The sequence below is a fragment of the Anomaloglossus baeobatrachus genome, chromosome 11, assembly GCF_048569485.1.
Source record: "Anomaloglossus baeobatrachus isolate aAnoBae1 chromosome 11, aAnoBae1.hap1, whole genome shotgun sequence".
NCBI classification, from domain to species: domain Eukaryota; kingdom Metazoa; phylum Chordata; class Amphibia; order Anura; family Aromobatidae; genus Anomaloglossus; species Anomaloglossus baeobatrachus.
The window spans coordinates 151,740,545-151,762,386 of NC_134363.1; the positions used below are offsets into that span (position 1 = coordinate 151,740,545).

General features: G+C 47.7%; 1 protein-coding gene across 1 annotated transcript in view; it reads left to right on the plus strand.

Moving 5' to 3' along the window:
- The first annotated feature begins 17,611 nt into the window (after positions 1-17,611).
- The window catches only part of UBE2J2 (ubiquitin conjugating enzyme E2 J2), a 36,958-nt gene continuing 32,727 nt past the window's right edge, over positions 17,612-21,842 (plus strand). The window contains exon 1 of the mRNA XM_075329282.1: positions 17,612-17,722. The gene's annotated coding sequence lies outside the window, so the exon portion shown is untranslated. The remainder of the gene's footprint in view (positions 17,723-21,842) is intronic.

Sequence of the window (21,842 nt, forward strand, 5' to 3'; positions counted from 1 at the left end):
GTGCTAATCCCATACTGGTGCAGAGCATAAATTGGATCTTTTAATATACCGGATGGTTTGTGATAGACTCCGAATCCTCACTCCTCCTCTGATTGCCTTCATGACGCATGCACTGGACAGATATAATCTGGACCAGTGACGTAGGAGCTGTAATGGCTGCCAGTTCCTGTTGCCACTCCTGAAGGGATGAAACTTTCAAAAAGCACCAAATATTTTGCATCATTTCATTTTCTGTTGTGTAACTCTAATAGAGGTTTTGCATAGACATCATGTTCCGAAGAAATTCCCATTCATGTTGTTCCCTGTTACATGGCTCAAAAATTATAGGTGTACAAGACATAGGTGGAAGCGGTATGTAAGTTATAATGGAAGCAAAACGTAACCAGTGTCGCATGACCTAATTACAAAATATCATTCCATACTTAAAGGGGATGTAATTTGTCTGAAGGTCCCCTGTGCACTACGATTTATAATAACATTTACTCCATCCAGACAATGTCTATTTCAGGGAAGACCTTGCACATTTCAGCAAGACAAAATTTCAAGGGCTGTAAAATGACAAAAGAAAAATCTATATTCTGCCTTTGTTTTTTGGGTGTTGTTTTCACAGTATTCATTATGCGGTAAAAATGACCTGTCAACAAATTTAATAAAGGTAGAACTCAATAAATTAGAATATCATCAAAAATTTAATTTATTTCAGTAATTCAGTACAAAAAGGGAAACACATATATTATATAGAGTCATTACACACAGAGGGATCTATTCCTATCTATCTATATATATATATATATATATATATATATATATATATATATATATAATTGCCTTATTCTGTGTGTCTGTCTGTCTTGCTCCAAAATGATGTCATTACAGTGACAACCGTCGCATTGGCCGCTCGGCTGGGCCCGGCCCCGCTCCTCGCACGCATTGGCCGCTTGGCCCGGCTCCACCCCCCCGCACACGTTGGCCGCTCGGCCCGTCCCCCGCACACGTTGGCCGCTCAGCCCCGCCCCCTCACACGTTGCCCGCTCAGCCCCGCCCCCCGCACACCTTGGGCACCTATACACCTCCCTCCGCACACATTGGCCGCTCGGCCCCGCCCCCCACACATGATACATGTTGGCCGCTCGGCCCTGCCCCCCGCACACATTGGGCACCTATACACCTCCCCCCCGCACACATTGGGCACCTATACACCTCCCCCCAGGACTACTCCACCTATTAGACACCTCCCCCCAGGACTACTCCACCTATTAGACTCCTCTCCCCCAAGGACTACTCCTCCTATTATACTCCTCTCCCGCAGGACTACTCCTCCTATTATACTCTTTTCTCCCCAGGACTACTCCTCCTATTATACTCCTCCTATTATAGTCCTCCTATTATACTCCTCTCTAAAGGGTGCGCAGCATGGGGTATGGAGCACGATGGGGGGTGTGCAGCATGGGGGGATGAAGCACGATGGGGGTGCGCAGCATGGGGGGATGAAGCATGATGGGGGTGCGCAGCATGAGGGGATGAAGCACGATAGGGGTGTGCAGCATGGGGGATGCAGCATGATGGGGGTGTGCAGCATGGAGGATGGAGCACAATGGGGTGCACAGCATGGGGGATGGAGCACGATGGGGGTGCGCAACATGGGGGATGGAGCACGATGGGGGGTGCGCAGCATGGGGGATGGAGCACGATGGGGGGTGCGCAGCATGGGGGATGGAGCACGATGGGGGTGCACACCTTCCCCCAAAACACACACACACCGCCACACACGCACAGCACAACACACCACACACACTGGGAACCACAAACACCGCCCTACACAGACACCCACACACACAGACAATGCCACACACATACAACACCCAACACACAAACACCGAGGCATACACAAATATACGCACACACCGCGCAACACACACACTGCACAAAACATACCTGCCCCCAAAACACACACACTCATCCCACAGCCACACCCACACAAACCGCGCAACACACACAGCACCACATACACACAACGCCGCAGACACACATCGCAACACACAAACAACACCGCTCTCACACACCCCCACACCCAGACAACACCCAGAACATTTACAGCGCCCTACACAAACACTGGCAACTACAGACAACAACATCTATATATATAACAAAAATCATACATTAACTACACAATACGTAAATTCTAGAATACCCGATGCGTTAGAATCAGGCCACCTTCTAGTATATTATATAGAGTCATTACACACAGAGGGATCTATTCCTATATATTATATAGAGTCATTACACACAGAGGGATCTATTCCTATATATTATATAGAGTCATTACACACAGAGGGATCTATTTCTATATATTATATAGTCTAGTCATTACACACAGAGGGATCTATTCCTATATATTATATAGAGCCATTGCACACAGAGGGATCTATTCCTATATATTATATAGAGTCATTACACACAGAGAGATCTATTTCATGTGTTTATTTATGTTAATGTTGATGATTATGGCTTACAGACAATGAAAACCCAAAAGTCATTATCTCAGGAAATTAGAATATTATATAAGACCAACTTAAAATGATTTTACATTCAGAAATGTTGGCGCCTACTGAAAAGTCTGTACAGTAAATGCCTCAATACTTGGTCGAGGCTCCGTTTGTATAAATTACTGCATCAATGCGGCATGGAGGCGATCAGCCTGTGGAACTGCTGAGGTGTTATGGAAGCCCAGGTTGCTTTGATAGATGCCTTCAGCTCGTCTGCATTGTTGGGTCTGGTGTCTCATCTTCCTCTTGACAATACCCTATAGATTCTCTATGGGGTTTAGGTCAGGTGAGTTTGCTGGCCAATCAAGCACAGTGATACTATGGTTAGTAAACCAGGTATTGGTACTTTTGGCAGTGTGGACAGGTGCCAAGTCCTGCTGGAAAATGAAATTAACATCTCCAAAAAGCTTGTCGGCAGAGGGAAGCATGAAGTGCTGTAACATTTCCTGGTAGACGGCTGCGCTGACTTTGGTCTTGATAAAACACAGTGGAGCTACACCAGCAGATGACATGGCTCCCCAAACCATCACTGATTGTGGAGACTTCACACTAGACCTCAGCAGCTTGGCTTGTGGCCTCTCCACTCTTCCTCCAGACTCTGGGACCGCGATTTCCAAATGAAATTCAAAATTTACTTTTAGCTGAATACAACACCTTGGACACTGAGAACAGTCCAGTTCTTCTCCTTGGCCCAGGTAAGACGCTTCTGGCATTGTCTATTGGTCTATTGGTCATGAGTGGCTTGACACAAGGAATGTGACACATGTAGCCCATGTCCTGAATACGTCTGTGTGTGGTGGCTCTTGAAGCACTGACTCCAGCAGCAGTCCATTCTTTGAGAATCTCCCCCAAATTTATAAATGGCCTGTTTTTAACAGTCTTATCAAGGCTGCGGTTATCCATGTTGCTTGTGCACCTTTTTCTACCACACTTTTTCCTTACACTCAACTTTCCATTAATATGCTTGATTACCGCACTCTGTGAACAGCCAGCTTCTTTAGCAATGACCTTTTGTGGCTTACCCTCCTTGTGGAGTGTGTCAATGACTGCCCTCTGGACATCTGTCAAGTCAGTAGTCTGCCCCATGATGTATGTGTAGCTTACTGAACCAGACTAAAGGACCATTTTAAATGCTTAAGAAGCCCTTGCAGGTGTTTTGTGGCAGTTATTCTAATATTCTGAGATAATGACTTTTGAGTTTTTATTGGCTGTAAGCCATAATCATCAATATTGACAGAAATAAACACTTGAAATAGATCCCTCTGTGTGTAATGACTTTATATGATATTGGCTGTACTACCCAGGTTAATAACTGTTGTTAACAAAATAGAATATATTAACAAAAATTTATTCTGCACACAAAATCCACAAAACAAATAGATAGCAATGTAATTATTAAAAGGCTAAAACTAAGCTAATGGAAGCATTTCACAACATATATTTCAACACCACAGATATTCCACACAGATTTAACTAAATTGGCCAAGTAATGTGCTCCGTCTGTCTCTTTCCCCATCTGCCTCTTTCCCCGTCTGCCTCTTTCCCCGTCTGCCTCTTTCCCCGTCTGCCTCTTTCCCCGTCTGTCTCTTTCACCGTCTGTCTCTTTCCCCGTCTGTCTCTTTCCCCGTCTGCCTCTTTCCCGTCTGTCTCTTTCCCCATCTGTCTGTCTCTTTTTTTGTCTGTCTCTATATCTCTGTTTCTTTCCCCATCTGTCTCTTTCCCAGGTCTGTCTCTTTCCCCGTCTGTTTCCCTGTCTCTTTGTCTGTGTCTTTTCCTGTCTGTCTCTTTCCCTGTCTGCCTGTCTCTGTCTGTCTCTTTCCTTGTCTGTCTCTATTTCTCTGTCTCTTTCCCCGTCTGTCTCTATCAAGGTCTTTGTCTTTCCCCATCTATCTTTGTCTGTATCTCTGACTGTCTCCTCCTTCCCTGTCTGCCTGTCTCTGTCCCTGTCTGCATGTCTGTCTGTCTCTTTCCCCATCTGTCTCTTTCCCCATCTGTCTCTTTCCCCATCTGTCTCTTTCCAGGTCTGTCTCTTTCCAGGTCTGTCTCTGTCTGTCTCTTTCCATGTTTGTCTCTTTCCAGGTCTCTCTCTGTCTGTCTCTTTCCCCGTCTGTCTCTGTCTGTCTCTTTCACCGTCTGTCTCTGTCTTTCTCTTTCACCATCTGTCTCTGTCTCTCTTTCCCTGTCTGTCTCTATCTCTCTGTCTCTTTCCCTGTCTGTCTCTCTGTCTGTCTCTCTGTCTGTCTCTTTGTCTGTCTCTTTGTCTGTCTCTCTCTATCCGTCTCCCCACCGACATCTTATTAGCTCACATATAAGCTTCTTATACTATGAATGTCTTTTACTCTTATAGCAACCAATCACAGCTCCTACTAATAACCTGTAGTTCCAGGCTCCATTTACTTTAATGGAGGCATGTTTTTTGGAGAGTAACTGTAAAGCGCGGGGTTACATTTTCCTGTCAAAACATAGTCTACAACGTTCCCTGGGTCACATGAGGTGCCTGTGCAAAAATTTCGTGATTGTAAATGCGACGGTGCGGATACACTTTTCGTTTCACTTTTTCCCCCATTATGTAGATAGGGGCAAAAATTGATTGGTAAATTGGAACGTGCAGGGTTAAAATTTCGCCTCACAACATAGCTGATGTCGCTCTCGGGGTCCAGACGTGCGAGTGTGCAAAATTTTGTGGCTGTAGCTGCGACGGTGCAGATGCCAATCCCGGACATACACACAGTGCAGATGCCAATCCCGGACACACACACACACACACACACACACACACACACACACACACACACACACACACACACACACACACACACACACACACACACATTCAGCTTTATATAATAGATGTGTTTCCCTTTTTGCATTGAATTACTGAAATAAATTAATTTTTTGATGATATTCTAAATTATTGAGATGTACTTGTAGTTTCTCAAGTGTATGGTTAATTTAAGTGGTGAAAAAAATCATAATCTTTTTTTTCAAGAACCCACTCTCAATTTTTATTTCGTAATAGTATTTCTTTGTGTTACTGCAAATCTGAACGCTTGCAGTTACTTTGGTTGAATCACTCGAAGATTCTGTTTTATGTATTTTTTTTCCTGCTCGATATTAAAGGGGTTGTCCAAGCGAAATAAAAAATTTGCTCTGAAAGCAGTTAACCCCTTAATGACCGCGGGCAGTAATATTACGTCCTAGCGGTCATAATGTTACCGCCCGCGGTCTGCTGCTGGCAGTGTGCCGCGATCAGCGCACATTTCTCCCTTTTGCACTGAATCCACCATGTTTATGCTGCCTCATATGAGGAGGGTCATCTAATGTCATCTAACATGCATAAGGATGTGAAATGTACGACATACCCCAGAATACCCTGGTATCATATTCTCACTACATAATTAATGCATTTTTTTTTCCTTTTGTAAACGGCTTTCGACTCAATTGAAATGACAGAAGTGGGGGGGCGGAGCCGGACATGGCTGAGTGAGGACGCTACTTGCTAGAGCTCCTCTAAATAATCCCCCATAGAACCGGTTTATTAGCCACAATGGGCAAATCTGCAGTAAAAAAGAACAAGCCCGGTAAGCCCAGCACCTCGGGGAAGCCTCCTGCACCCCAGGGCACCATCGGGGCCTATTTAACACGCTCCCGGGAGCCTGAGACCGGCTCACTGCCACAGAAAGAGCTGCGGCCTACAGGGCCTGAAAGAAGCCCTGCCACAACGCCAATGAGGGCAGCAATCCAGGGGACCCAAAGAAGGGGTGAGGAGATGGAGATCCCCCGTGGCCCGGGAGGACCCTCCGATAGTCCAACGGCAGCGGCAGGAGCCGATGTACCCCCCGCAACTGAGACGGCATTACCTCCAGCGGCGCCATTCCAAGATGGCGGCCGCGATCCTGGGACGCTAGCAGGCAGCCTAGAGCTGGAGGACAGGTTTCCCGCGGCAGTGACCCTACCTGCATCACCCTCCGTTGTGCCTCCGCTGCGTCCGGGCAGCTCCGGCGACATGCCTGCAGCCGTACATCGTGAAGCCGGGAGTGCGGCGTGCGGGAGCGGGACGCATGGGTGCTCGGGCCTAGGAGATGACTCACCGCTGCGAGCCCGAGCACTGAAGAAGCAGACGCCACAGGGAGAAGCTGCAGCTCTGACACCACCGCTCGTGTCCACACAAGCAAGCGCAGGGACCAGAGGTGAGGAGGGAGCAGCAGTAAACCCTGCGGGCCGGCTGTACTACAGGAATCAGGTACAGGGCCCACAGTTAGACCTGGGGAGCGGAGTGCACTCTAGTGGGGGGAACAACACCCCCAGTCATCCACCAAGAGCTACACAATCCTCAGGGGGAGCAGGCAATGGAGGAGGGCCACCTACATCTCAGATGGCTACCAATGAGCCCTGGGGGACACCTCAGAGAGAGGCGCATTCACCAGATACCTGGTCCACTGGGTCCTCTTGGGCTGAGAGTCCGACAGCCACCGTCAGGGACCTAGATGGGGGCCCATTAATCCCTGTGAAAGGGGGACCCAGAATACTGGGGGCACCCCCAATACATTTCACATCTGCACCACAAGTATGGGACGGCATCAAAAATCCCCAGAACACGCAGACGCTGACATATGGACCGGCCCTTCAGGACTCTTTTTACGCATACCCAAATATGTTTCACGCGGCCACCTCAATGGGCGACGAGCGCCCGGCATCTCTGGCAGACCTACGGTCCCTGTTACAAGCAATCCCCACCAAGAGTGACATTGCAGCTCTGGCTAATCAAGTAGTGGCGGAGTGCAAACAAGAATTTATTCAGCTGCGACAAGATCTCTCTTCACTTACTCACAGGGTAGATACCCTGACAGAGCAACAATCTGATTCTCAGGTATCTATCCGATCTATCCAAGAAACTGCTGAAAACCAATCTAAGCAACTATTTGCCCTTCAGCAGCATGTGGATGACCTAGAGAACAGAAACAGACGAAACAATTTGCGGATTAGAGGTCTTCCGGAATCTATTGCCACCCCTGATATCCCTGCTGCTCTTCGTTCCATCTTCAACAATTTGTTAAAGAGGCCACCAGGAGCTCCCCTTGAACTTGATAGAGCCCATAGAGCTCTACGCCCTCCGGATCCGGATGACTCCCGCCCAAGAGATATCGTATGCAGAGTACACTTTTTTGCTGTAAAAGAGGCCATTCTACAGGCAGCCAGGAGAAAACAGAACTTATCATACAATGGCTCTACCTTTCGCATAATGCCTGACCTCTCACGACACACTCTGGCCCAACGTGCGACTCTTAAACCCCTCCTTGATGTCTTGAAAGAGAGAGGTCTGCCATTCCGGTGGGGATTTCCGTTTTCCCTATCGGTACAGAAGGACTCTCGATGGATGACCCTGCGTTCTCCAGAGGACCTCCCGGCTTTTATCAAGAGTCTGAATCTGCCTGCAATGTCTATTGCAGCCTGGCCGACTACACTACTCCAGCCGTGGGTGCCCAGGGGACGGCCTACCTCCTCTAGACCACCTCCACCTACTGAGTCCAGCAGGGGGTTGCCTCCGAGAGGAGAACGGGGTCGCAGGGCGGGCCGCCCGCGTTAGCTGATCCCGAGGAAACCAAAGGCTGACAACACCTGTATGACTTATACCTCTTACAGTAATGAGGCTCACGTGGCTTCCACATGATACCCTCCAGTCTATTCATAGCCCGTATCTCATAAGAATTTATTTCCTTTACCGGTGTCTATGGTTATCCATAATGTTTTTTCTTTCTTAGTATATATGGAGCTCTGCTCGGATATGTCGGACTTCCTTTTTCCCCAAATAGGTTGGGATCCTCTGTCCTGCCTAGATGAGGCGGATATGTTCCCTAGGAACGTTTGTTCGGATTCAGTTAACTATGATAGGCTTTTTTTGCCTGTTGTTCTTCTTGTTTTTTTCTCTTCCTTCCTTTTTTTCCCACTACCTCTTACTTTCCTCAAGTCTCCCCTTCTCCATATCTTCGGCGGCCGGGCTGAATGTGTCCGATTCTCTTTTTTAAATATCTCTAATGACTTATTCTCTTATAGATGGCGGACTTAACCATCGCTTCTTTCAATGCCAGGGGCCTCAATGTTCCGGAGAAAAGGACACAGATATTGTATCATCTTCATAAACAGAAGGTGAGAATAGCGTGTTTACAGGAGACACACTTTAAACAAGGACATGCCCCTATTCTTAAAAATAAATATTACCGGACATGGGTATCCTCGGATAACCCTGACTCCCGCTCAAAAGGTGTGGCAATAGCCATCCATAAATCCCTCCCACATCAAATCATAAAGTGCACGACAGATAGTCTTGGCAGATACATTATTCTCTCCCTGAGGGTGGGGACCCACATCTTCACGATAATTAACGCGTACGCCCCAAATCAAAAACAGGATAGTTTTATTTCCCGCCTGATCAGTATCGCGATCCCCCTGATACAAGGTACGGTGATTTTATGTGGGGACCTTAATATCACCCTGGACCCTACTTTAGACAACTCAAAAGGGAAATCCAGTATTGCATACACCACTATCAAACGAATTAAAAAAGCTTTACTACGCATGCAGCTGTTCGACACCTGGAGAATACAACACCCATCGGACAGAGACTACAGTTTCTATTCCCACACCCAGGATTCTTATAGCCGTCTTGATTACATACTGGTACAGCATAGCGCGCTCCCTTGGGTCCAACACACGAGAATGGATAATATATTATGGTCAGACCATGCGCCGGTATATTGCACGATTGAGATCCCCTCCCTTACGGCTCCTAGGGGGTCGTGGCGTCTGAACGAGTCATTGCTACTGGATGAGCTTTGCGTTTCGGATATCCAGACCTCCATTGCAAGATTCATGGAGGACCACTCAGTAGATGACACAGCCCCCACGTATAAGTGGGAGGCACTGAAATGTGTCCTACGTGGCATTTTTATTAAGCATGGGTCTCGAATCAAGAAAGAGAAAGCCCAAGACATAGTAAAAGCTCTCCATAGGGTATCTGAGCTGGAGCTCATCCACAAGCAAGCTTTATCGGCCACGAACTTACGGGCACTCCTACAGGCTAGATTCGAGGTTAAGAAACTGCTTGATTCCTCATATCAGCATTTGATACAGATAGGGAAGGGGAAGTTTTATGAGTTTGGGGATAAACCCGGCAGGTTGTTAGCAAACGCGTTGAGGGAGGGCAGAGCTCACACCCTCATTCCCTGCATCAAGAACTCACGCGACGAATTACTTTACGCCACCCCAGACATCTCAAATACCTTTCATGACTATTATTCCAAGTTGTATAATCTACCTGTCGAGCCCCATAGACCGAGTGAAGTAAATCCCTCAATGCCCTCACCTTTTAGATGTCCCGACAGTTCTATAATAGACAACCTGGAAAGTCCATTTTTACTGGAAGATTTATTGGCAGTGATTCGCGATACCCCGGGCAATAAGTGTCCTGGCCCTGACGGGTTCCCCGCCAAATTTTATAAATCCTTCTCGGAACAATTAGCGCCTCTAATGCTCCTTTCCTTCAATTCAATCTCGGATTCAGTCCCCTTTCCGCCCCACTCCACCACAGCTCATATTTCCCTAATTCAAAAGCCCGGAAAAGATCCCATGACATGTAGCAGTTATAGACCAATATCACTACTTAACGTAGATTTAAAAATTTATGCCAAGCTTTTGGCAAACAGACTTAGCCCCTTGCTCCCTAACTTGATCCACCTTGATCAGGTTGGATTTGTCCCAGGTAGAGAGGCATGGGACAATACCATAAAAACCCTGGATTTAATCCAACATGCACACAATAAAAAGCTGCCCATGATGTTACTGTCTTTGGATGCTGAGAAGGCTTTCGACAGAGTCTCCTGGCAGTCGTTATCACAGACCCTAGACCATATAGGCCTGGGGCCAGTTTTCTCGTCTAAAATTATGGCGTTATATCACTCCCCGACTGCTCTCCTTAGGATTAATGGCACTCTGACGAAACCCTTCTCCATCCGAAACGGGACACGACAGGGTTGCCCCTTGTCACCGTTACTATATGTATTAGTCATGGAACACTTGTTGTCAGCCATCCGGGCTAACCCAGACATACGGGGAATTAGGATTGCCAATCGGGAGCATAAATGCGCTGCTTTCGCCGACGATCTTCTGGTATATTTAAGTAGCCCCACCACATCCCTCCCGTCCTTAATGTTGGAACTAAACCGGTTTAGTAGGTGGTCCAATTTTAAAATTAATTTTGATAAATCAGAGGCCCTAAATATCTCCTTGCCCCAATCGACTGTAAATGTTATAAAACCAAACTTCCCCTTTAGATGGCCACCCCATGGTAGCATCGGATATTTAGGCATCAAGATTCCATCTGACCTATCCAGACTCTTTCAATTAAACTACCAGAGTTTTCTGTCACGGCTCGAGGGGGATCTGACTCGGTGGCATGGGGGCACTCTTTCATGGTTTGGCAGGATCAGTGCACTCAGGATGACGGCCCTCCCGAGATTGCTATATTTGCTGCAGACGGCCCCGGTCTATGTACCGGCAACCTATTGGGCCAAGATACAGCGCATGTTCGGTAGATTTGTCTGGTCTGGAAGACGCCCTCGTATTGGAAGTGGCGTCTTGACTAGGACCAAAGGTGCAGGAGGAACGGGGCTGCCCGATTGTAGGCGATACTACCTGGCGGCAGCTCATGCCAGGGTTTTGGATCTTCTACATAATTCTAGCTCTAAACTGTGGGTTAGCCTGGCACAAGAAATATGCCCCTTATCAATTCCGACCCTGCCGTGGACCTGGCCACTCCTCACCAAACATAAGATTGAGATGTCTTATAGCACCAAGCAGACTCTGAAAACGGTGCACTCTGGGCCGTCACGTAATCTCCTGATCCAACCTAGAGGGCCCCTTATGCCACTGACGGACAACCCGGAGTTTCTGCCGGGGGCATCATCCAACAATTTTCTAGGAAGCACGAAATTGAACCCCTTGAGGCTAAATCGAGTGATTCCGAGGGGGTCCATTATCCCACTTCAGGAGATAGTAGAGAGTTGTAATTTTAAACTACGTTTTCATTTTGAATATGCCCAACTCAAGCACTTCTTGACTTCCCAAGATACTATCAAGACTCACCCCTCACCCCAAACCCCTTTTGAAAATCTATGCACTGGTTCCTCTAATACGCGCCATGCTATATCAAGGGTGTACAAGCTTCTGACGAGTACAGTAGAGGCGTCGCCTCCTCGCTTCTGTAAAGCTTGGGAGTTAGAGCTCAACCAACCGATTTCCGGGAGCCAATGGGAACGTTGTTATCGCCTGACCCACAGGTCCGTGATTGCCACTAGGATGCAGGAAACTAGCTATAAAATACTTTCCAGGTGGTACAGGGTTCCGGCGTCTCTACACGCGTGGTGCCCCGAAATACCTGACTCTTGCTGGCGATGTGGAGCCTCGGGAGGCACCATGTCCCACATCTGGTGGCACTGCCCGAGCCTGTCGGTCTTTTGGAGCAAGGTACTGGCAGCCATACGGGGGGCCACAGGAATTGTGGTCCCCAGTCGCCCGGAGGCAGTTTTGCTGTATATCTTTGACGTATCAGAAAAGGTTTTTAGGAAATCGATCCTAGGCCACCTTCTCCAGGCCGCCAAGACCGTGATTCCTCGGCGGTGGAAAGATCCTAACCCCCCGACGGTAGATGAGTGGATAACAGAGGTAAATGTTATTCACCGCATGGAAATGGTGATGGCCCAATCTCGAGGGCGGACGGTGGAAACGGCCTCCAAGTGGTTCCAATGGGACTCCTTCTTGTCTAGTAAAACACTTCTTGAACTACTTTAACCTCCGGACGGGGGACACTCTGGCCTTTTCTTTTCCAGATAGTTCACACCGCACTTTTGACAAATTTTCAGCTCAACGGACATTGCATCAGTCCCGGTCGCCTCACTCTGCTTTCTATTCTCTCCCTTCTCTGCACTACCCCTATTTCTCTAGACTCTGTGACTTCCTCTTGTTTGAATATCTTCTCCTTGATTTATCGTTTTATTGTTTTTTTTTTTTTTAAGTGATTAGCTATGTTCCATTTATACCATCCATAGAATGTTGCGAAGCCGGCGAAGGCTTGGTTTAGCATTAACTTCTGATCTGTTTCATTTGCAATAGTATGGATGTATGTTCTAATTTTGTATTTCCTGGAAAATTAATAAAATCTTAAATTGGAAAAAAAAAAAGAAATGACAGAAGTGCCATCTGCTGGTGAAAGAGAGGATGTTTCTGAAATGCTGTGACGTTACAGAAATGAGTAGTGATGAGCGAGCACTACCAGGATCGAGAGCTTGATACTCGAAATGAGCAGGTCGTACATTCTCAACTCGTGTACCAAGTATAATGGTAGTCAATGGGGAACTCCAGCATCTTTTCAAGAGATCTTCAGTAAAAATGCTCAAGTTTCCCATTCACTTCCGTTATGCTTTGCAGTGAGTTAAGCATCCAACCTGCTTGTTTTGAGTACCGAGCATGGTAGTGCCCGCTCATCACTAGTTACGATTATCACTGTGTATTATCCCTGTACTGTGACATCACTGTGTGTATTATCCCTGTACTGTGACATCGCTGTGTGTATTATCCCTGTACTGTGACATCACTGTGTGTATTATCCCTGTACTGTGACATCACTGTGTGTATTATCCCTGTACTGTGATATCACTGTGTGTATTATCCCTGTACTGTGACATCACTGTGTGTATTATCCCTGTACTGTGACATCACTGTGTGTATTATCCCTGTACTGTGATATCACTGTGTGCATTATCCCTGTACTGTGACATCACTGTGTGTATTATCCCTGTACTGTGACATCAGTGTGTGTATTATCCCTGTACTGTGACATCAGTGTGTGTATTATCCCTGTACTGTGACATCACTGTGTGTATTATCCCTGTACTGTGACATCACTGTGTGTATTATCCCTGTACTGTGACATCACTGTGTGTATTATCCCTGTACTGTGACATCACTGTGTGTATTATCCCTGTACTGTGACATCACTGTGTGTATTAGCCCTGTACTGTGACATCACTGTGTGTATTATCCCTTTTCTGTGACATCACTGTGTGTATTATCCCTGTACTGTGACATCACTGTGTATTATCCCTGTACTGTGACATCAGTGTGTGTATTATCCCTGTACTGTGACATCGCTGTGTGTATTATCCCTGTACTGTGACATCACTGTGTGTATTATCCCTGTACTGTGACATCACTGTGTGTATTATCCCTGTACTGTGACATCACTGTGTGTATTATCCCTGTACTGTGACATCACTGTGTATTATCCCTGTACTGTGACATCAGTGTGTGTATTATCCCTGTACTGTGACATCACTGTGTGTATTATCCCTGTACTGTGACATCACTGTGTATTATCCCTGTACTGTGACATCAGTGTGTGTATTATCCCTGTACTGTGACATCACTGTGTATTATCCCTGTACTGTGACATCAGTGTGTGTATTATCCCTGTACTGTGACATCACTGTGTGCATTATCCCTGTACTGTGACATCACTGTGTGTATTATCCTTGTACTGTAACATCACTGTGTATTATCCCTGTACTGTGATATCACTGTGTATTATCCCTGTACTGTGACATCACTGTATGCATTATCTCTGTACCGTGACATCACTGTGTATTATCCCTGTACTGTGATATCACTGTGTATTATCCCTGTACTGTGACATCACTGTGTGTATTATCCCTGTACTGTGACATCACTGTGTATTATCCCTGTACTGTGACATCACTGTATGTATTATCCCTGTACTGTGACATCACTGTATTTATTATCCCTGTACTGTGACATCACTGTATGCATTATCCCTGTACTGTGACATCACTGTGTGTATTATCCCTGTACTGTGACATCACTGTGTGTATTATCCCTGTACTATGACATCACTGTGTGTATTATCCCTGTACTGTTGCATCACTGTGTATTATCCCTGTACTGTGATATCACTGTGTGTATTACCCCTGTACTGTGACATCACTGTGTGCATTATCCCTGTACTGTGACATCACTGTGTGTATTATCCCTGTACTGTGACATCACTGTGTGCATTATCCCTGTACTGTGACATCACTGTGTGTATTATCCCTTTTCTGTGACATCACTGTGTGTATTATCCCTGTACTGTGACATCGCTGTGTGTATTATCCCTGTACTGTGACATCACTGTGTGTATTATCCCTGTACTGTGACATCACTGTGTGTATTATCCCTGTACTGTGACATCACTGTGTGTATTATCCCTGTACTGTGACATCACTGTGTGTATTATCCCTGTACTGTGACATCACTGTGTGTATTATCCCTGTACTGTGACATCACTGTGTATTATCCCTGTACTGTGACATCAGTGTGTGTATTATCCCTGTACTGTGACATCACTGTGTGTATTATCCCTGTACTGTGACATCACTGTGTATTATCCCTGTACTTTGACATCAGTGTGTGTATTATCCCTGTACTGTGACATCACTGTGTGTATTATCCCTGTACTGTGACATCACTGTGTATTATCCCTGTACTGTGACATCAGTGTGTGTATTATCCCTGTACTGTGACATCACTGTGTGCATTATCCCTGTACTGTGACATCACTGTGTGTATTATCCCTGTACTGTAACATCACAGTGTGTATTATCCCTGTACTGTGACATCACTGTGTGTATTACCCCTGTACTGTGACATCACTATGTGCATTATCCCGGTACTGTGACATCACTGTGTATTATCCCTGTACTGTGATATCACTGTGTATTATCCCTGTACTGTGACATCACTGTATGCATTATCCCTGTACTGTGACATCACTGTGTATTATCCCTGTACTGTGATATCACTGTGTATTATCCCTGTACTGTGACATCACTGTATGTATTATCCCTGTACTGTGACATCACTGTATTTATTATCCCTGTACTGTGACATCACTGTGTGTATTATCCCTGTACTGTGACATCACTGTGTATTATCCCTGTACTGTGATATCACTGTGTATTATCCCTGTACTGTGACATCACTGTATGTATTATCCCTGTACTGTGACATCACTGTATTTATTATCCCTGTACTGTGACATCACTGTGTGCATTATCCCTGTACTGTGACATCACTGTGTGTATTATCCCTGTACTGTGACATCACTGTGTGTATTATCCCTGTACTGTGACATCACTGTGTGTATTATCCCTGTACTGTTGCATCACTGTGTATTATCCCTGTACTGTGATATCACTGTGTGCATTATCCCTGTACTGTGACATCACTGTGTGTATTATCCCTGTACTGTGACATCACTGTGTGTATTATCCCTGTACTGTGACATCACTGTGTGTATTATCCCTGTACTGTTGCATGACTGTGTATTATCCCTGTACTGTGATATCACTGTGTGTATTACCCCTGTACTGTGACATCACTGTGTGCATTATCCCTGTACTGTGACATCACTGTGTGTATTATCCCTGTACTGTGACATCACTGTGTGCATTATCCCTGTACTGTTGCATCACTGTGTATTATCCCTGTACTGTGACATCACTGTGTGTATTATCCCTGTACTGTGACATCACTGTGTGCATTATCCCTGTACTGTGACATCACTGTGTGTATTATCCCTGTACTGTGACATCACTGTGTGTATTATCCTTGTACTGTGACATCACTGTGTGTATTATCCCTGTACTGTGACATCACTGTGTGTATTATCCTTGTACTGTGACATCACTGTGTGTATTATCCCTGTACTGTGACATCACTGTGTGTATTATCCCTGTACTGTGACATCACTGTGTGTAGTATCCCTGTACTGTGACATCACTGTGTGTATTATCCCTGTACTGTGACATCACTGTGTGTAGTATCCCTGTACTGTGACATCACTGTGTGTATTATCCTGTACTGTGACATCACTGTGTGTATTATCCCTGTACTGTGACATCACTGTGTGTATTATCCCTGTACTGTGACATTACTGTGTGTATTATCCCTGTACTGTGACATCACTGTGTGTAGTATCCTTGTACTGTGACATCACTGTGTGTAGTATCCTTGTACTGTGACATCACTGTGTGTATTATCCCTGTACTGTGACATCACTGTGTGCATTATCCCTGTACTGTGACATCACTGTGTGTAGTATCCCTGTACTGTGACATCACTGTGTGCATTATCCCTGTACTGTGACATCACTGTGTGTATTATCCCTGTACTGTGACATCACTGTGTGTATTATCCCTGTTCTGTGACATCACTGTGTGTATTATCCCTGTACTGTGACATCTCTGTGTGTATTATCCCTGTACTGTGACATCACTGTGTGTATTATCCTTGTACTGTGACATCACTGTGTGTATTATCCCTGTACTGTGACATCACTGTGTGTATTATCCCTGTTCTGTGACATCACTGTGTGTATTATCCCTGTACTGTGACATCTCTGTGTGTATTATCCCTGTACTGTGACATCGCTGTGTGTATTATCCTTGTACTGTGACATCACTGTGTGTATTATTCCTGTACTGTGACATCACTGTGTATATTATCCCTGTACTGTGACATCACTGTGTGTATTACCCCTGTACTGTGACAGCACTGTGTGTATTATCCCTGTACTGTGACATCACTGTGTGCATTATCCCTGTACTGTGACATCACTGTGTGCATTATCCCTGTACTGTGACAGCACTGTGTATGTGGGACACAGAAAATGGAGACTATACATTTTTTCCCAATGTGGTGAAGGGGAATAAAAAGTGAGAAAATGTGAAGCACTATGCAGCTCTCAGCATAAAGATGGCCGCTCACTGCTGCCCTGTGTATTATGGGCTGTGCACTGATATATACGACTGGCTGTGGCGTCACTCAGGAGTCTGACAGGACAGCCGTGACGTCACCGCGCCGCTCTGCTGGCCGCCCTGTACACGTACACCGTTACCATAACAACCAGCGCCTCCAAGCTGACTGCTCACAGCGCAAGAACCGGAAGCGGAAGTCGTTGTGCCCGGAGCGGCCATATTGGAAGCGGGGGAGGAAATAGACAGGAGGAGATCGAGGAGGAGGAAAAAAAAAAAGAAAAGAGGAGCGCGCTGAGCCCGGGCTGAGAGGTGGGATGGCGGCAGGCGGTGGGGTTGTGTCAGCGCCGAGCACCGGGAGAGCGGGGGATGGAGGGGGCAGGAAGCGGAAGTGGCGGCTGCTGGGGAGATTGGTGGCCAGGCCCTGGAGGAGGGGGAGGCTCCCGGTGCTGGCTGTCACCTGGGGGGATTCTGACAGGTTGTGTTGGTGACATAGCGCCCAGGGGAGCCGTGGACACCGCCGATCAGCGCTGCCTGTTCCCATGGAGACCGGTCACTTCCTGATCACCTCAGCACAGCTGTTGTAACCTGCACTGAGCCCTGCATGTGAATATCAGCAATGTGCTACCACCCAGGACCAGAGTCTATGCCTGGGCGACATTGTGCTGCCAAAAGTCTCATTTTGTGTGATGCACAACTGTCCTGAATCTGGAGGACAGCGCCTATAAGAGTGAATAGGAGCAGAGCTGCAGTGTCAGCAATGGCCACCACTCCGGCCACTGTGGGGTGTCAGTTATCGATGACCAATGCTTAGAATGGCTCATCAATAGCAGAATGCCGAAAAACCTGTTTATAGGGCTATTACCAAAAATCAGGTTATACTCTGCCCGTGGTATAGGGGATAACAAGCTGATCACTGGGGGTCCCTGTAATCCTGACATTGGGGCCTAAATGGTGCGCCAGTGCAGACACTCGGCCTCCACTCCACTCATGATCTATAGGAGCGGGGGCCGAGCACCTGGTCCATTCATGATCTATAGGAGCGGAGGCCGAGCACCTGGTCCATTCATGATCTATAGGAGCGGAGGCCGAGCACCTTCTCTATTTATCATGTATAGGAGCGGAGCTGAGGCAGAGCACTCGCTCCACTCATCATGTATAGGAGCTGAGGCAGAGCACTCGCTCCACTCATCATGTATAGGACACGAGGCAGAGCACTCGCTCCACTCATCATGTATAGGACACGAGGCAGAGCACTCGCTCCACTCATCATGTAAAGGACACGAGGCAGAGCACTCGCTCCACTCATCATGTATAGGACACGAGGCAGAGCACTCGCTCCACTCATCATGTATAGGACACGAGGCAGAGCACTCGCTCCACTCATCATGTATAGGAGCTGAGGCAGAGCACTCGCTCCACTCATCATGTATAGGACACGAGGCAGAGCACTCGCTCCACTCGTCATGTATAGGACACGAGGCAGAGCACTCGCTCCACTCATCATGTATAGGACACGAGGCAGAGCACTCGCTCCACTCATCATGTATAGGACACGAGGCAGAGCACTCGCTCCACTCGTCATGTATAGGACACGAGGCAGAGCACTCGCTCCACTCGTCATGTATAGGACATGAGGCAGAGCACTCGCTCCACTCGTCATGTATAGGACACGAGGCAGAGCACTCGCTCCACTCATCATGTATAGGAGCTGAGGCAGAGCACTCGCTCCACTCATCATGTATAGGAGCTGAGGCAGAGCACTCGCTCCACTCATCATGTATAGGACACGAGGCAGAGCACTCGCTCCACTCATCATGTATAGGACACGAGGCAGAGCACTCGCTCCACTCGTCATGTATACGACACGAGGCAGAGCACTCGCTCCACTCGTCATGTATAGGACACGAGGCAGAGCACTCGCTCCACTCGTCATGTATAGGAGCGGAGCTGAGGCAGAGCACTCGCTCCACTCGTCATGTATAGGAGCGGAGCTGAGGCAGAGCACTCGCTCCACTCGTCATGTATAGGAGCGGAGCTGAGGCAGAGCACTCGCTCCACTCGTCATGTATAGGAGCGGAGCTGAGGCAGAGCACTCGCTCCACTCGTCATGTATAGGAGCGGAGCTGAGGCAGAGCACTCGCTCCACTCGTCATGTATAGGAGCGGAGCTGAGGCAGAGCACTCGCTCCACTCGTCATGTATAGGAGCGGAGCTGAGGCAGAGCACTCGCTCCACTCGTCATGTATAGGAGCGGAGCTGAGGCAGAGCACTCGCTCCACTCGTCATGTATAGGAGCGGAGCTGAGGCAGAGCACTCGCTCCACTCGTCATGTATAGGAGCGGAGCGGAGGCCGAGCCCCTGCTCCGTTCCCCACCTATAGGAGCGGAGGCCGAGCCCCTGCTCCGTTCCCCACCTATAGGAGCGGAGGCCGAGCCCCTGCTCCGTTCCCCACCTATAGGAGCGGAGGCCGAGCCCCTGCTCCGTTCCCCACCTATAGGAGCGGAGGCCGAGCCCCTGCTCCGTTCCCCACCTATAGGAGCGGAGGCCGAGCCCCTGCTCCGTTCCCCACCTATAGGAGCGGAGGCCGAGCCCCTGCTCCGTTCCCCACCTATAGGAGCGGAGGCCGAGCCCCTGCTCCGTTCCCCACCTATAGGAGCGGAGGCCGAGCCCCTGCTCCGTTCCCCACCTATAGGAGCGGAGGCCGAGCACCCGCTCCGTTCAGGATAGATCTCTGTATGCCCCCAGCGGTCGGACCCCCGGTGTTCAGCAAGTTATTCCTCATCCTGAGCGCTGTGAGATGCTGTATTATCTAGCGCTGGGCTGCAGGGGGCGCTGGTCTCCACGGTGAGTGTCACCCCCCCTCCCTGGTTGTGCACTGGACAAACTATCAGTCTTCATTACTCTGCCCCTCAAAATATCACCTGTCGCCTCTCGTGACTATTCGGCTTTAGGCTACTTTCACACATCCGGCTTGAGCTCTGCGGCTCAATCCGGCTGTGCAAGCTATGCAACGGATGCGGTGAAAACACCGCATCCTTTGCATAAGTTTTTTACATGCGGCCAGTCCGGTTTTTGCTGCTTGCGGCATGCTACTGAGCATGCGCAGTGGCAAAAACCGCATGCGGCGGCCGGATGCGGTTATTGCCGCATCGCGCCGCATCCGGCCGCCATAGGCATGCATTGAAAAATGCGCCGCATCGGCCGAATGCGGCGCAATGCGGTTTTTTTTGCCGCACGAAAAAACGTGCCAGGCAACGTTTCATCCGGCCGCCGCATCGGCTAAATCTGCCGCATGCGGCAAAAACCGGACGGAACGCAAGGCCATGCGGCACAATGCGCCACTAATTAAAGTCTATGCAGGAAAATCGCAACCGGCAGCAAAAAAAAACGGTTGCGATTTTCCTGCAAAGTGCCTGATTGTGCCGCATTGCAGAAACCGGAGGTGTGAAAGCAGCCTTAGTAAACACGTCTATTCCCCTTGAAATAACAATTTTGGAGCATCTATTCCTTCAGTTTTGTGTTCTGTTCTTCTGTTATTCCTCAAAAAAAAAATGTATGAATATATTACCCATGTGACATCATTCTTTGTCCTTACCCAGCTCGGCACTGGCAGCATTGATGCGCATGGACACATCCTTTAACTGGTAACTCCTCCCTGTTGTCAGTCTCTTCTTACATTTCCAGGAGGAGTTACAGAGGAATGGCTTAATTTTTAGTTGTAAGAAGACAGGCTTCAGAACTGTTAGATTATTGCTAAATACTGATGTTCTCCATATACTCGGGGTTACATGGGCAGAGCCTCTGTATGATGTACTGCTTAGGGCATCTTTTTATGGCCACTATATGGTGGTCTATACATGGCGGAAGGCCAAACCACCACGTTACCCCCCTTGTCCGCCGGTTTAATAATTACTCCCTCCATTTTCCTCAGTTCCTCGAGGGCTCGCTGATGTTTAGAAGTAAGGTTATTGCTATTTGCTCTCTTAGAGAGAGATCTCAAGTCACCCATAACTAGGTCATGGAAGACTTGGACCTGAGGGCACAGCGAAAATGGGGGTAACGTGGTGGAGCGCGGGTACAAACATGTAGGAAAAATATTGTCCAACTCATCAGATGCCTGTCCCTCCAATTCTTCAAGTGTCCGCACAGCCTCCTCCTCCCTCTCAATGGTGCAGGGGTTCAAGCTAGGTCCTCTAGCGTGTATTTTATGGAGAACCACCTTTCTGAGGAACAGATTCAGGTCCTTAGCGACTGTAAAAAGATCAAAATTACAATCAGGTACAAAGGTTAAACCTAATTTTAGGACCTCAATCTGGTCAGCAGACAATTGGACCTGAGACAAGTTAATCACCTCCAATTGGTTGGAATTGCCCTTCTTTGGAATTGCTCCCAAGGTGGATTTTCCAAGGGCTGGGGGTGTTTTATCGGGT